Source organism: Hypanus sabinus, chromosome X2 (assembly GCF_030144855.1).
Source record: "Hypanus sabinus isolate sHypSab1 chromosome X2, sHypSab1.hap1, whole genome shotgun sequence".
Lineage (NCBI taxonomy): Eukaryota > Metazoa > Chordata > Chondrichthyes > Myliobatiformes > Dasyatidae > Hypanus > Hypanus sabinus.
Genome location: NC_082739.1, coordinates 8,152,437 through 8,166,797, shown reverse-complemented (window position 1 = coordinate 8,166,797; position 14,361 = coordinate 8,152,437). Strand labels below are relative to the sequence as shown.

Below are 14,361 nucleotides of genomic sequence, written 5' to 3'. Positions count from 1 at the left end.
GGAAGAATGGCTGGTCCGATTGTATCCACCTGTGGTGACCCATTTCCTGGCACATCCGAACCGGCTCACAATTAGCCAGCTTTCCGGCTAAGGGAGGTAGCCTGCAGGGGTTTGCGAGCACAGAGCTTTGGAGCCTCTGCGCCACGGGAGGCAGGTTGAGGGAGGCTTAAAAGTGAGGCTGAGGATTTCGAATAAAGTTTTTCCTTCGACTGCAGTTACCGACTCCGTGTCGTAATTTTAGCGCTGCGTGTAGCACACCGCTACAATTGGTGACCCCGATGGTCCAAACGATTTTTGGACCAGAAATGATCGACGCAGCCTCTGTTCATGCGGTTTCGTTGAAACTGCCGGGTTTCTGGACACAGCGCCCGAACCTATGGTTCCAGCAAGCCAAAGCCCAATTCCACGTTCGCCAGATCACCTCAGAAGACACCCGCTACTACTACGTGGTGAGCTCCCTCGACCAGGACATAGCGGCCCAGGTCGCGGAGTTCGTACAGTTGCCCCCGGCAGACGGCAAGTACACGGAATTCAAAGCCCTGCTCCTCAGGACTTTCGGACTCTCACGGCACGAGCGGGCTGCCCGTTTACTGCACCTGGATGGCTTGGGAGACAGACCTCCATCGGCTTTAATGTATGAGATGTTGTCTCTGGCCGACGGACACACACCCTGCCTCATGTTTGAGCAGGCATTCCTGGAGCAGCTGCCCGAGGACATACGCCTGCTACTGTCCGACATGGATTTCAGTGACCCCCGGAAGGTGGCAGCCCGGGCGGACTTGCTGTGGAACGCCAAAAAGGTGAGCGGGGCATCCATCGCACAGATCTCCCAGCCACGCTCCCGGCAGCAAACCAGTCCAGGCCCGGCCGCAGAGCCCGCCAACCCCCGGCCCAATGAACACTGGTGCTTCTACCACCAGCGGTGGGGCACAGAAGCCCGCCGTTGTCACCCGCCCTGCAAGTTCCCGGGAAACGCCAGGGCCAGCCGCCGCTGATGGCTACGGCGGCTGGCCATCGGGATAGCCTCCTGTATGTGTGGGATAGAAGGTCGGGACGCCGGTTTTTGGTCGATACTGGGGCTGAGATCAGCATTTTACCTCCAACGAGTTACGACACCCGCAGCAGGGCACCGGGGCCCCCCCTGAGGGCTGTGAATGGCAGCACAGTAAGGACCTATGGCACCCGTCAGGTGCAGCTACAGTTCGGCTCCAGCCAGTTCACGTGGGACTTCACACTGGCCGCCGTAGCCCAACCGCTTCTGGGTGCGGATTTTTTGCGGGCTCACAGCCTACTGGTTGACCTGCCCAGGAAGAGACTGGTACATGCTGAGACCTTTCAGACGTTCTCCCTGGGTGCGGCCCAGTTGCCAGCCCCACACCTTGGCTCCTTCACGCTGTCTGACAACGACTTCACCAGAGTCCTGGCGGATTTCCCATCGGTTCTGGCATCACAGTTCATGGCAGCCACGCCCTGACACGGCGTACAGCACCACATCCCGACCTAGGGACCACCCCTCCACGCCCGCGCTCGGCGGCTTCCCCCAGACAAGCTCCAACTGGCGAAGGAGGAGTTCCAGAGGATGGAGGAATTGGGGATTGCAGCAAACCTGCACGGCGCACGGATCTTCTCCAAGGTAGACCTCGTCCGAGGGTACCATCAAATCCCGATGCAACCTGACGACATCCCCAAAATGGCTCTCATCACCCCGTTTGGCCTTTTCAAGTTCCTCCGCATGCCGTTCGGCCTGAAGAATGCCGCACAGACGTTCCAGCGGTTAATGGACGCGGTGGGACGGGACCTGGACTTCGCGTTCATCTATTTGGATGACATCCTCATAGCCAGCAGCAGTCGTCAGGAGCATCTGTCCCACCTCCGTCAACTCTGCGCCCAAATGAGTGAGTACGGTCTTACAATCAACCCCGCCAAATGCCAGTTCGGACTCGATATCATTGACTTCCTGGGCCACAGGATTACTAAAGACGGGGCAACCCCTCTGCCCGCTAAGGTAGATGCAGTCCGCCACTTCCCCCGACCCACCACGATCAAAGGCCTTCAGGAATTCGTAGGTATGGTCAATTTCTACCATCGCTTCCTCCCTTCAGCTGCCCGGATCATGCGCCCCCTGTTCGCCCTGATGTCGGGTCCGAGCAAGGACATTACCTGGGACGAGGAGTCCGCCGCCGCTTTCGTTCAAACGAAGGAAGCTTTGGCGAATGCCGCAATGCTAGTACATCCCAGAATGGACGCCCCTACTGCCCTCACAGTGGACGCATCCAACACAGCAGTCGGTGGGGTACTGGAGCAACTCATCGCAGGTCGCTGGCAACCCCTGGCGTTTTTCAGCAAACACCTGCGGCCACCCGAGCTCAAGTACAGTGCTTTCGACCGGGAACTGTTGGCTCTCTACCTGGCAATCCGGCATTTCAGGTACTTCCTAGAAGGTCGGCCCTTCACCGCGTTCACGGACCACAAACCGCTTACCTTTGCGTTTACGAAAGCGTCCAACCCCTGGTCGTCCCGCCAGCAACGCCACCTGTCTTACATCTCTGAATACACGACGGATGTCCGGCACGTCTCGGGTAAGGACAATGTCATGGCGGATGCGCTCTCTCGCCCTACCGTTCATGCCCTTTCCCAAGGGGTAGACTTTGAGGCACTGGCAGAGGCGCAGCAGGCGGATGAGGAGATCCCGAGTTACAGAACCGCAGTCTCCGGTTTGCAGCTCCAGGACCTCCCCGTAGGCCCGGGTGAGAGGACCCTACTCTGTGACGTCGCCTCCGGCCAGCCCCGTCCCGTCGTCCTGACAGCCTGGCGGCGCCGTGTTTTCGACTCCATTCATAACGTGGCGCATCCCTCCATCTGGACGACTGTCCGGATGGTTTCCAGCAGGTTCGTTTGGCACGGACTCCGCAAACTGGTCAGTGAATGGGCCAAAACGTGCATGCACTGCCTGACGGCCAAGGTGCAGCGGCACACCAAAGCCCCGCCGCAGCAGTTCCATCTCGCCCACCGGCGTTTCGACCACATTCATGTGGATATCGTGGGCCCCCTGCCAGTGTCGCGTGGAGCGCGGCACCTCCTGACTATCGTGGACCGGTTCACAAGATGGCCAGAGGCGGTCCCGCTCACCGACACCACCTCCGAATCTTGCGCCCGAGCCCTGATCACCACCTGGATATCTCGCTTTGGTGTACCGGCCCACATTACCTCCGACAGAGGCGCCCAGTTCACCTCCAGCCTGTGGTCAGCTATGGCCAGCCTTTTGGGGACTCAGCTGCACCACACAACTGCCTACCACCCACAGTCGAACGGGTTAGTGGAGCGTTTCCACCGTCACCTGAAGTCAGCCCTCATGGCCCGCCTGCGAGGAGCCAACTGGGCGGACGAGCTTCCCTGGGTCTTACTCGGCATCCGCACAGCGCACACCTCGTCGGCCGAGTTGGTATACGGCGCACCCCTGGTCGTCCCCGGGGAGTTCCTACCAGCCCCACGGGGGCAAGAGGAAGATCCCGCAGCAGTCCTGGGCAGACTACGCGAGAAGCTCAGTAACCTGGCCCCCTATACCCACTTCACAGCACGGGCGGCACCCGACCTGCGTACCCAAAGACCTACAGAACTGTAAGTTTGTGTTTGTACGAAGGGGTGGGCATCGGCCGCCGCTGCAGCGGCCATACGAGGGGCCATTTATGGTGCTCCGGAACAACGGGTCCACGTTCGTGCTGGACATTGGGGGGAAAGAGAAGGTTTTCACGGTGGACCGACTCAAACCGGCCCATGTGGACCTGGCGCAACCGGCCGAGTTTCCGGCACCTCGGCGCAGAGGCCGACCTCCCAAGCAGGTTCCGGCCCAGACTGTGGACATTGGGGGGTGTATCGCCAGTTCTGGGGGGGGGGGGGTTATGTGGCGACCCATTTCCTGGCACATCCGAACTGGCTCACAATTAGCCAGCTTTCCGGCTAAGGGAGATAGCCTACAGGGGTTTGCGAGCACAGAGCTTTGGAGCCTCTGCGCCACGGGGGGCAGGTTGAGGGAGGCTTAAAAGTGAGGCTGAGGATTTCGAATAAAGTTTTTCCTTCGACTGCAGTTACCGACTCCGTGTCGTAATTTTAGCGCTGCGTGTAGCACACCGCTACACACCATTTCATTTCCAATCCTCCAGTTCATTATAACCTCTGATTTAATGCTGTTTTCACACTTCACCTCTGCAGTAATTATTTATATCTCTCTGAGCTCATCACCTCCTCACTTCATATGCATTCTAGCTAATTTCTGTTGCAGTTCATATCATCACCCAGTCTTTAGCTCCAATTCTTCAAAGTGACCTTCATCACCTTTCCTGAGGCAATAAGCTGCAGAAATTGGGGGAGATTTTTGTACTTGTCTTCAAGCCCAGCCACAATGGTCTTTTATATTCCTGTTTCCACCATTATTTCCAGTCATTCACTTCCTGTTCTCTCTCAGTGACAATTGAGAGCATAGAACATCAAAGAGTACAGCACAGGAATAGATCCTTCAGCCCAAAATGTTGTTCTGAACAAGCTAAAAAGTAAGTCAAAAACACCCCAAAACTAATCTCTCCATACCCCTCCATCTTCCTCATATTCATGTGCATATCTAAACGTCTCTTAAAAGCCTCTAATGTATTTGCCTCAACCACCATACTAGGCAGCTCATTCCAGGCATCCACCATTCTCTGAGTAAAAAACTTACCCCTCACATCCCCCTTTGAACCTACCCCCTCTCGCCTTCAATGCATTCCCTCTAGTATAGACATTTTACCCTGGGAAACAGATACTCCCTGTCTATTCTATCTATGTGATCCACCTGTTGTATGTTTCTCCATTAAATGTCCTTGCCTCATGATTCTCCAATCAACAATTTCCCTTGCCATTCTTACTCCAGATGACTCTTTTCTTCATCAATGTAGTTTTCTTCCTTTTTCCGGTCCACTGCCCTTTTAAACACTATGAGATACCCTAAGCCTGAGGAATCTAATGGAAATATAAGAGCAACTTTCATTTATAAAGTTCAAAATTCACAATAAGTTTATTATCAAAGTACATATGTGACGAGAGACCAAGGTGATGATGGTTAGGTCCCAAATACTGGAGAATCTGAGACTAGAATTGAGACGCGATAGAAGACTAAGATGAGGACAGAGTTCTAAACTAGACGATAGATGATAATCCAAAGTTGAGCTGATGATTGAGCACCAAGCCTCAGTTCAGCTGCTCTTTAAACATTAAAGTCCTGGCGCCAAAACATGGCTGCCAATAGCAGGGCAGGCCTAAGTCGTTAAAGGGGCCACACCAGCTATCCATATTCCAGAGAGTCGGAGTACTGAAACCCTGGAAATTGACGTGGTCAGGTGCGTATCGTAACAGTATATATCACAATATACCACCTTGAGATTCATTTTCTTGTGGGCATTCAAAGTAGAACAAAGAAATACAATAGAAGCACCCATAACATGAAAAAAAATCTCAATATGTTATCTCAGAGTGTAATCAAACAAAATTCTACTTGACAAATAAACCTTTCTTGGGCTTCAGCCAGGTATAGATATTGATTATAACCGACATTTCGATGATGAACTCTGCCGTCTTCTTCAGGGAAGAAGGCATACTCATACCCACAGTATACTAGACCTACCCAGGCATATATGCCGGAAAAGCACGAGATGCTTTTTTAAAATTCTACCTACTTATTTATTTCCTTACTTACTTGGAGGTACAGCACAGAACAGGCCCTAAGCCATTCCTTCCAACAAACCACCTATCCCACCCTAACCTAATCACAGGACAATTTACAATGACCAATTACCCTACTAACTGGTACACCTTTGGACTGTGGGAGGACACCAGAGCACCCGGAGGAAACCCACGCGCACATTGGAAGGAACTTACAAACTTCCTTACAGAGGATGCCGGGACTGAACTCCAAACTCTGACACCCCAAGCTGTAATAGCATTGTGCTATTATGCTACTGTGACATTTAGATGCCAGATGTTGTGATAGGTTGCCAATAGATTAGTCATTGCAACCTCTTCAAGGAGGGAGGTAGAGAGACCAAAGGTTTCAGGGAAGGCGTTCTGAAGTTTGGAATTTGCCAGTAGTGAGTAATCCATCGGAAATGTCTAGGAGGCAAGAATTAGAGCAAAGATCTGAAGTTGCAGGGCTGGATGAGGTCCTGACGATTGGAAAGAACAAGACCACATAATCAGTGGCGGGTCTGTGTGAATGGGATTTGCTACAAGTGTGGGTAAAAGCAGCAGAATTTTGGATGAATTTGAGTTTACAGAAGGAAGGTTATTGTGATTCTGCAGAGAGCATTTAACATCACAAATAAGAGCAACACAAAATCCTGCTGGAAATCCTCAATAGAGTGCTGAACTATCTAACAGGTCAGGAAATATATTTGAAGGTAGAAACAGCTATTATTTCAGATGATTGAGTCATCAATGTCTGTTTCTTTTACCATAACTAATGATCTTCAAATTTGTTCTTGAATCATCCTCTACCATTGAATGTTGCTGTTTTTGGCTTATAACTTGCTGTTTGTTAACAGACGGCCTAACTCTCTGGGGTTCTGCTTGTCTCTCAGGGTGAAGAAAGACTGATATCACCTGGCTGCCAATTCACTGTTGAACTGAGGTAAGGAAAGCTGCTTTGTGGCATCATCAGTCCCTTCTCTATCTACTGGTATGTCTGCAGACATCACTAAAGATGTTTGTGAAGAAGAGCAACTTTGTATGGAGAAGGACATTACAACTCCGTACAGACAGAGCCGGAATTGAAGTCTGAACTCTGACGCCTTGGGCTGTAATAGCGTCGCGCTAACAGCTATGCTACTATGGTGCCCCAATGTTGCAAACTGTGCAAGTGGTGCTTCCCGGTCTAACAATATTAATCCATGCAAACTTTGTCTTCAATTATAAGTCTTCACTGACTGAAAGGAAACTGTAGGGCAACGTGAGACGGAACAGTTAGATTGATTTTAGAATAGGATAAAGGGTCAGCACAATCTTGTGGACCGAAGGGCCTGTACCGTGCTGTAGTGTTCGATGTTCTGTGACTGTCACCAGCAAATTCAAATAGCAATGGATATGTAAGAATTCCATAGTTAACCTAACTAATCAACTAACTGTTAACTTCTGGGTGCCAAAGATACCCACGTAAACATTTTTAAGCTCATGGTCATCAGAGCCTATTCTGCTATTTAAAGCCTATGTAAGGGAAAGTTCCTTAAGGTTGTCACAGCAGGGGAGGTATAAGCTCCCAATACCTATTAAAAGCTCCCAATGATGTGCATCTCAAATAGCCTCTGATAACCGAGTCCAGCTCCTGGTCTTCACATGTTACTTAGATGCTAAACCTGGTGGAACTGTTTCTACTGACAGGAGAAGGGGCAAAGGAGGGTTACTGGCACTTTAAAACCAGGCAGATAGGGGCTTGTCATCCATGGTTGACAACTCATCTAGGAGAAGCAGAACTCTGACCTCAAACCTCTGCTACCTTGCAGCTATACCCTCTCATGGAAAAGGCTTTGGGAGTTAACCCCAAGGGAAAAATCCAGAGCTGGAGTCCCTAAGGCAGCCCTACATTGAGTTCAACACTGACTGACAACTCCTGAGATGCCATTGGTACCAAACTGTATGGGTCTCTGCTGTTTGTTTGGTTTCACCAGCTATGCAAAGAAGAAGTGCCTGTTACATGGGCAACAGCTTGCTCACAACGTCATACTGCCCTGGTTTGAGTAACGACTGACGGTACTGAACCAACAATGTAGGCAGCTTGGACACAACACCTCTGGTATAAGAGAACCAGCAACAGTTTCTCCAACAAATACCCTCAGAGACATATCAAGGGCCAGAAAACAAGTAAGGTTTCATTTACAAACATGAGGAAAAACTGCAGGTGCTGGTAATCCAAGCAAAACACACAAAATGCTGGAGGAACTCAGCAGGTCAGGCAGCATCTGTGGAAAAGAGTGAACAGTTCTGCTGAAGGGTCTTGGCCTGAAACCTCAACCGTTCACTCTTCTCCATAGATGCTGCCTGGCCTGCTGAGTTCCTCCATCATTTTGTGTGTGTTGTTAAGGTTCCATTCATTTCTTCCTGAGGAGAAATATAATGGTCTCCAGGCACTGCATGGCTCACCCCTGAGGAATTCCATCGTCTCTCTGCTCTGCTGATCAAGAATTGGCAGCACAGTAGCAGTTAGAATAAGGCCACTGCAATGCCAGAGGCGCAGGTTCAATTCCCACTGCCGTCTGTAGGGAGTTTACACGTCCTTCCTGTGTTTGTGTGGGTTCCCCAGGTGCTCTGGTTTCCTTGCACAATCCAAAGACGTACGAGTTAGTGGGCTAATTGATCACATGGGTGTAATTGGGCTTGTTGGGCCAGAAGGGCTTGTAATATGCTGCATCTCTAAATAAAAATAAATACACACAAAATGCTGGAGGGCCTCAGCAGGCCAGGCATTTTGGGCCAAGACCCTTCATTAGGACTGAGTTTTGTGTGAATTACGTAGCTGATGCGGTTAAGTCATTGAGAGCCGATGTAGACTGAGGACCACTTCATCCAGCACCTTCCCATCAATCACATAAGGCAGGATTTCCTAGTGGCAACCGATTCAATTTGATTTCCCATTCCCAATCCTACATTTCAATCTTCTACTGTCGCGAGGAGGCTGCACACAGGTTGGAAGAGCAACACCTCATACAGGTATTCCATGTGGTAAGCCTCCAACCTGATGGCATGAATATCAATTTCTCCAATATCTGGTCATTTCTCCCCACCTTCTCTCTTTTTCCATTCCCCATTCTGGTTCCCCTCATACCTCTTCTCTTCTCCTCAACTGTCCATCACCTCCCTCTGGTGCCCCTCCTCCTTCCCTTTCTTCCATGGTCAACTCTCCTCTTCCTATCAGATTCCTCCTTCTTCAGCCCTTTACCTTTTACACCTATCACCTCCCAGCTTCTTACTTCATTACCCCTCCCCCACCCACCCACCTTCCCCCTCACCTGGTCTCACCTATCACCTGCCAGTTTATGCTTGTTCACAATTCCCACACACCACTTTATTCTGGCTTCCTTTCCGGTCCTGCTGAAGGGTCTTGGCCTGATGCTGCCTGACCTGCTGAGTTCCTCCAGCAATTTGTGTAGTGTTGCTGCAGTTAGGTTTTTGCTCACTTGTGATACTAGTATGTTGGTAATGAGAAACTCGAAGATGTTAACGCTGACGAGTGTCAAAGATGAGTGCTCTGCTCTCGTTTGATGGAGGGGTTTAGCACTTCAGTGTATATTTATAACATAGTTTCTATTAGAATGTTGTCTGGGTCTTGCTGCATGTAGTTCTGAGATACCTCAGGAAACATGATGCATCCCCACACTTCTGATCTTTGAGTACTGAGGTCCTGGAGCTAAACCCTGACTGGATTTTAATGCAACTGCAGATGCTGGGATTTGGAACAACAATCTTCTGAAGAGATTCGATGGGTCATGCAACATTTGTGGGTGGAAAGGAAATGTCAACATTTCAGATCAGGACAGGAGAAAAGCTTCTTTAAAATTGGCATACCTCGAAGAAAGTCCATCATGGATGATTGTGAGCATCGAAAGGAGAAGGTTTGGGCGCGGGGCTTGCAACTCCATCCTGTAAAAACCCAGAGCTACAGAAACTCCAAAGATCTCACCCCTGGGGAAGGAAGAATTGTCGCTTAGAAGATGAATGAAGTCATGTGGTGAAAGCAGAAGGTACAGAGCCAATCGACATTCTCTTGGCCCAGGACAGAGGACTCTGGCTAGCTGCTATCAGCGACCTATGCCCCAGTAGGGGCGATGGACTTAAGAAGAAGAATGCCTTGAAGAGATACACAATACAATGAGATTGCAGGACTAATGCAAGGAATCCTAAGAACAGAAGATGTTCCTGTAAGCAGATTGTGCACATATTTCTTAAAGGTACATACACACTCAGCGTTTACAACTGAATAGAGGCAGAAACCCTCAGTACGTTTTATGAGCACTTGATGTCCCATAGTCTGTAATGAGAAGATAGGATTAGTTTAAATGGTTCTCTTTTGTGAACACAAAGACCACAATGTTCTCCATGTGTACTGTAAATTTCTGTGATTCCCAGGCATTACAGTAACATGAAGATATTGGTGTTGAATTTGAACATGCCACAGTTTATCATTACACAGTGATCTTTACTGTTTTTCATCCAAATGCCACACGGGTAATCAACCATGATACTGTGTGAGAGATATTCTTGATATACGTTGATGGGTTTCAGCTGTAAACGCTCTGGGAAACATTTTTATGTCCAACAGAAAGGTTAAAAGTTAACAGCTCCACTGGTGAGCAGGTACACAGGAATTCCATCACTTTTCACTGATCAGCGTAAACTGGTCTGATCCTGGTCTTCATCCAAGAAAAGCACCAATGAGTGATACCCAGATGTCAAGAAGCAATGCTAAGAAATACGATGGAGTTTATGAAAAACTATAAATAACAGACAAACAACCAATGTGCAAAAGAAGACAAATCGTGCAAAGTTTTGTTTAAGTTAATAAATTATACTGTGTTGCAGAGTCCTTGAAAATGAGTCTGTATTAAGTGAAATCAGATCAGCATTGAGGTGAGTGAAGTTGTCCATGCTGGTTCAGGTGTCTGATGGTTGAAGACTATTCCTGATCCTGGTGTTGTGGGACCTAAGGCTCCTGTACCTCCTTTCCGATGGCAGCAGCCAGAAGAGAGCTTAGGGTTGACGTGCTGAATGTACACAAACTTCTAAGGAAATAGAGGTGAAAGTAGAGTATGGGCCAAACGGAAATGGGTCCAGCTTTGATGAGCATCTTGATCAGCATGGGCCGGTTTCCAATCTGTATAACCCTATGACTGCTTTACATTTTTTATTGCTCTATCACTTTATTTCACAGCAAAGACAGAACGAGAACGACATATCCCTTGACTTCTAGTGAATATCTTAGAGCTGTCAGTGGAATCTGGTTAATTGGGACATATTGAGACCTATACATTATGGCCCTATTGAGCGGCTGTCTCAGCTGAAGTTTCATGGAAATAGTTTAAAATATTAAACAGACAAACTGGGTAACGAAATATGTACTTAAATGAAATACAGACCAAAATAAAACCAAAATATGGATCAAGATGACTGTCAATACCTTCAGATTCTTCGTAGTTTCTAACTTCTTGATGTAGTGAAACCATTTAATTTTCACTCCCAAACACTTCTGGCATCTCTAAGTCTGATTGCTTGAAACTACAGTGAGCAAAACAGTTTGAACTGTCTTACTGCTTATTTCTCGCCAACTATCAGTGACAAAAATCATTGCTTTTTGAACCTAAACACGCGCATCTGATTCTATTTAAAAACTGTTTTCTCAAAGAACGGTCTTGTGTATAATGAACACACAAGTGCACATGTCTGATGCTAGTTAGAAACTGTTCAGCAACATTCTCCTGCCCCAATTAAGCAGCGTAGTGTCACAAATAAATTAAGGGAATTCTGGGTATTTTCTCAATTCATTTTTATTCTTTATGTATTGTCCCAAATAAGCAGGTGCCACTCTATATGAATATTTAATCATTAATAAATCCCATAAGTCATTCAGGCTAACTGCTTTATTCAAAGAATGGTCATGATGTGGAGAAATTTGGGATGATTGACATTGATCTGTCTCAGGGAAGGCTGGACACTTCTGTACATGAAGGAGGAAGGAAGAAGGAAGGAGGGAGAGAGAGAAAGTCTGTGGGACATCAAAATGTTGGAGTGAACAGTTAGTTTTTGATGGACTGTAAGACAATGGTCTCTCTTTGGGGGTTTTGCATGGTGAGTGGTGGGAGTGCTGATGCTTTATGTTAGAATAAGTGTGGAGGGGGGAGAGTTTGTGCTGTTTGTGTGTGGGAGGAGCAGAGGACTTAGGGGTTTTTATGTTTTTTCTGTTTTCATTCTTCAGAGTTTTTTCTTCTGTTCAAGGATGTCTGGAGAGTAAGAATTTCAGATTGTATATTGTATACATTCTCTGATATTATTTGAAACTATTTAACTGTATGTTGATGAAGTAAGGCAATAAGACTCATGGAGGCAGCCTGCCAGGTTTCTGTGGTGTAAACACGGAACTCCATTATCTTACAAGATTACAATATCAATCCTCGATGAAAAGTTCCAAAGATGACCTGTGATCCAGCCCAAGAATGTTTTCTGTCACCACCCTCCAAACCCTATTTTTGAAAGTAGTCATTTAACTTGTACATAAATAGATCGAGGTGATCATTAGCTCTTTGACATTTTGTGTGCTTATGAAAACCATTCCCTTTTTCTTTGCTTGGTGAACTTTGCCTTTACCATCTGTTGATTGTGATAGAAATTCCAGAACTGATGATACAGAAAGCTGGAAAGGCACCAGCAGTCAGCACAGAGACATAGCAGGGAAACAGGCCTTTCAGCCCTGCTCGTCCATGCTGACCAAGGTGCTAACTGAACTAATCCCATTTAGCCCATAGCCCTGTAAACCTTTCCTATCCACGTATAGGGCCTATAAAAAGTTTTCAGCCCCTCCCTTTGAATGTTTTCAGGCTTTATTGTTTTACAACACTGAATCACAGTAGATTTAATTTGGTTTTCTTTGGCACTGATCAACAGGAAAAGACTCTTTTGTGTCAAAGTGAAAACTGATCTCTACAAAGTAATCTAAATTAATGACAAATATAAAGCATAATATAATTGACTGCATAAGTATTCACCCTCTTCAAGACTTGTATTTAGTAGATGCACCTTTGTCAACAATTACAGCTTTGAGTCTGTGTGGATAGGTCTCTATCAGCTTTGCACATCTGGACACTGCAAATTTTCCCCATTCTTCTTTACAAAACTGCTCAAGCTCTGTCAGATTGAATGGGGATCGTGAGTGAACAGTCCTTTTCAAGTCCAGCCACAAATTCTCGATTGGATTGAGGTCTGGACTGTGACTTGACCACTCCAGGACATTATCTGTGGTGTTTTAAAACCATTCCTGTGTTGCTTTGGCTTTATGCTTGGGTTCATTGCTTGCTGGAAAACAAATCTTCTTCCAAGTCACAGTTCTCTTGCAGACTGCATCAGGTTTTGCTCCAGGATTGCCCTGTATTTTGCTGCATTCATTTTACTCTCTACCTTCACAAGCCTTCCAGAGCCTGCTGCAGTGAAGCATCCCCACAGCACGATGCAGCCACCACCATGCTTCACGGTAGGGATGGTGTGCTTTTGATGATATGCAGTGTTTGGCTTACACCAAACATTGTGTTTAGTCTAATGGCCAAAAAGCTCAATTTTGGTTTCATCAGACCAGAGAACCTTCTTCCAGCTGACTTCAGAGTCTCCCACCTGCCTCCTGGCAAACTCTAGCTGAGATTTCATGTGAGCTTTTATCAACAGTGGCTTTCTCTTTGCCACTCTCCCATAAAGCTGTGACTGGTGAAGCACCCGGGCAACAGTTGTTGTTTGCACAGTCACTCCCATCTCAGACACTGAAGCTTGTAACTCCCCCAGAGTTGTGACGGGTCTCTTGATGGCCTCCCTCACTAGTCCCCTTCTTGCACAGTCGCTCAGTTTTTGAGGATGGCCTGCTCTAGGCAGATTTACAGCTGTGCCATATTCTTTCCATTTCTTGATGATTGACTTAACTGTACTCCAAGGGATATTCAGTGACTTGGAAATTTTCTTGTATCCATCTCCAGACTTGTCCTTTTCATTAACCTTCTGGCATAGTTGCTTGGCGTGTTCTTTTGTCTTCATGGTGTAGTTTTTGCCAGGATACTGACCCACCAGCAATTGGACCTTCCAGACACAGGTGTATTTTTACTACAAGCAGTTGAAGCACCCTGACTGCACACAGTGATCTCCATTTAACTAATTATGTGACTTCTAAAACCAGTTGGCTGCACCTGTGATGATTTGGTGTGTTATATTAAAGGCAGGGTGAATACTTACATAATCACCCCTCATACAAACCCTTCTCCCTCCTGCCGTCTGGGAAAAGGCACCAAAGCATTCAGGCTCTCATGACCAGACTATGTAACAGTTTCTTTCCTCAAGCCATCAGACTCCTCAATACCCAGAGACTGGACTGACACCAACTTACTGCCCTCCACTGTGCCTATTGTCTTGTTTATTATTTATTGTAATGCCTGCACTGTTTTGTGCACCTCATGCAGTCCTGGGTAGGTCCGTAGCCTAGTGTAGTTTTTTTTTGTCTGTGTTGTTTTTATGTAGCTCAGAGTAGTTTTTGTACTGTTTCATGTGGCACCGTGGTCCTGAAAAATGTTGTCTTGTTTGTACTGTGTACTGTACCAG

At 47.5% G+C, this 14,361-nt stretch overlaps 1 protein-coding gene across 1 annotated transcript in view; it reads left to right on the top strand.

Annotated features, from left to right (window-relative positions):
• The first annotated feature begins 6,165 nt into the window (after positions 1-6,165).
• The window catches only part of LOC132385123 (Na(+)/H(+) exchange regulatory cofactor NHE-RF3-like), a 62,638-nt gene continuing 54,442 nt past the window's right edge, over positions 6,166-14,361 (top strand). The window contains exons 1-2 of the mRNA XM_059956896.1: positions 6,166-6,405; positions 6,606-6,655. The gene's annotated coding sequence lies outside the window, so the exon portion shown is untranslated. The remainder of the gene's footprint in view (positions 6,406-6,605; positions 6,656-14,361) is intronic.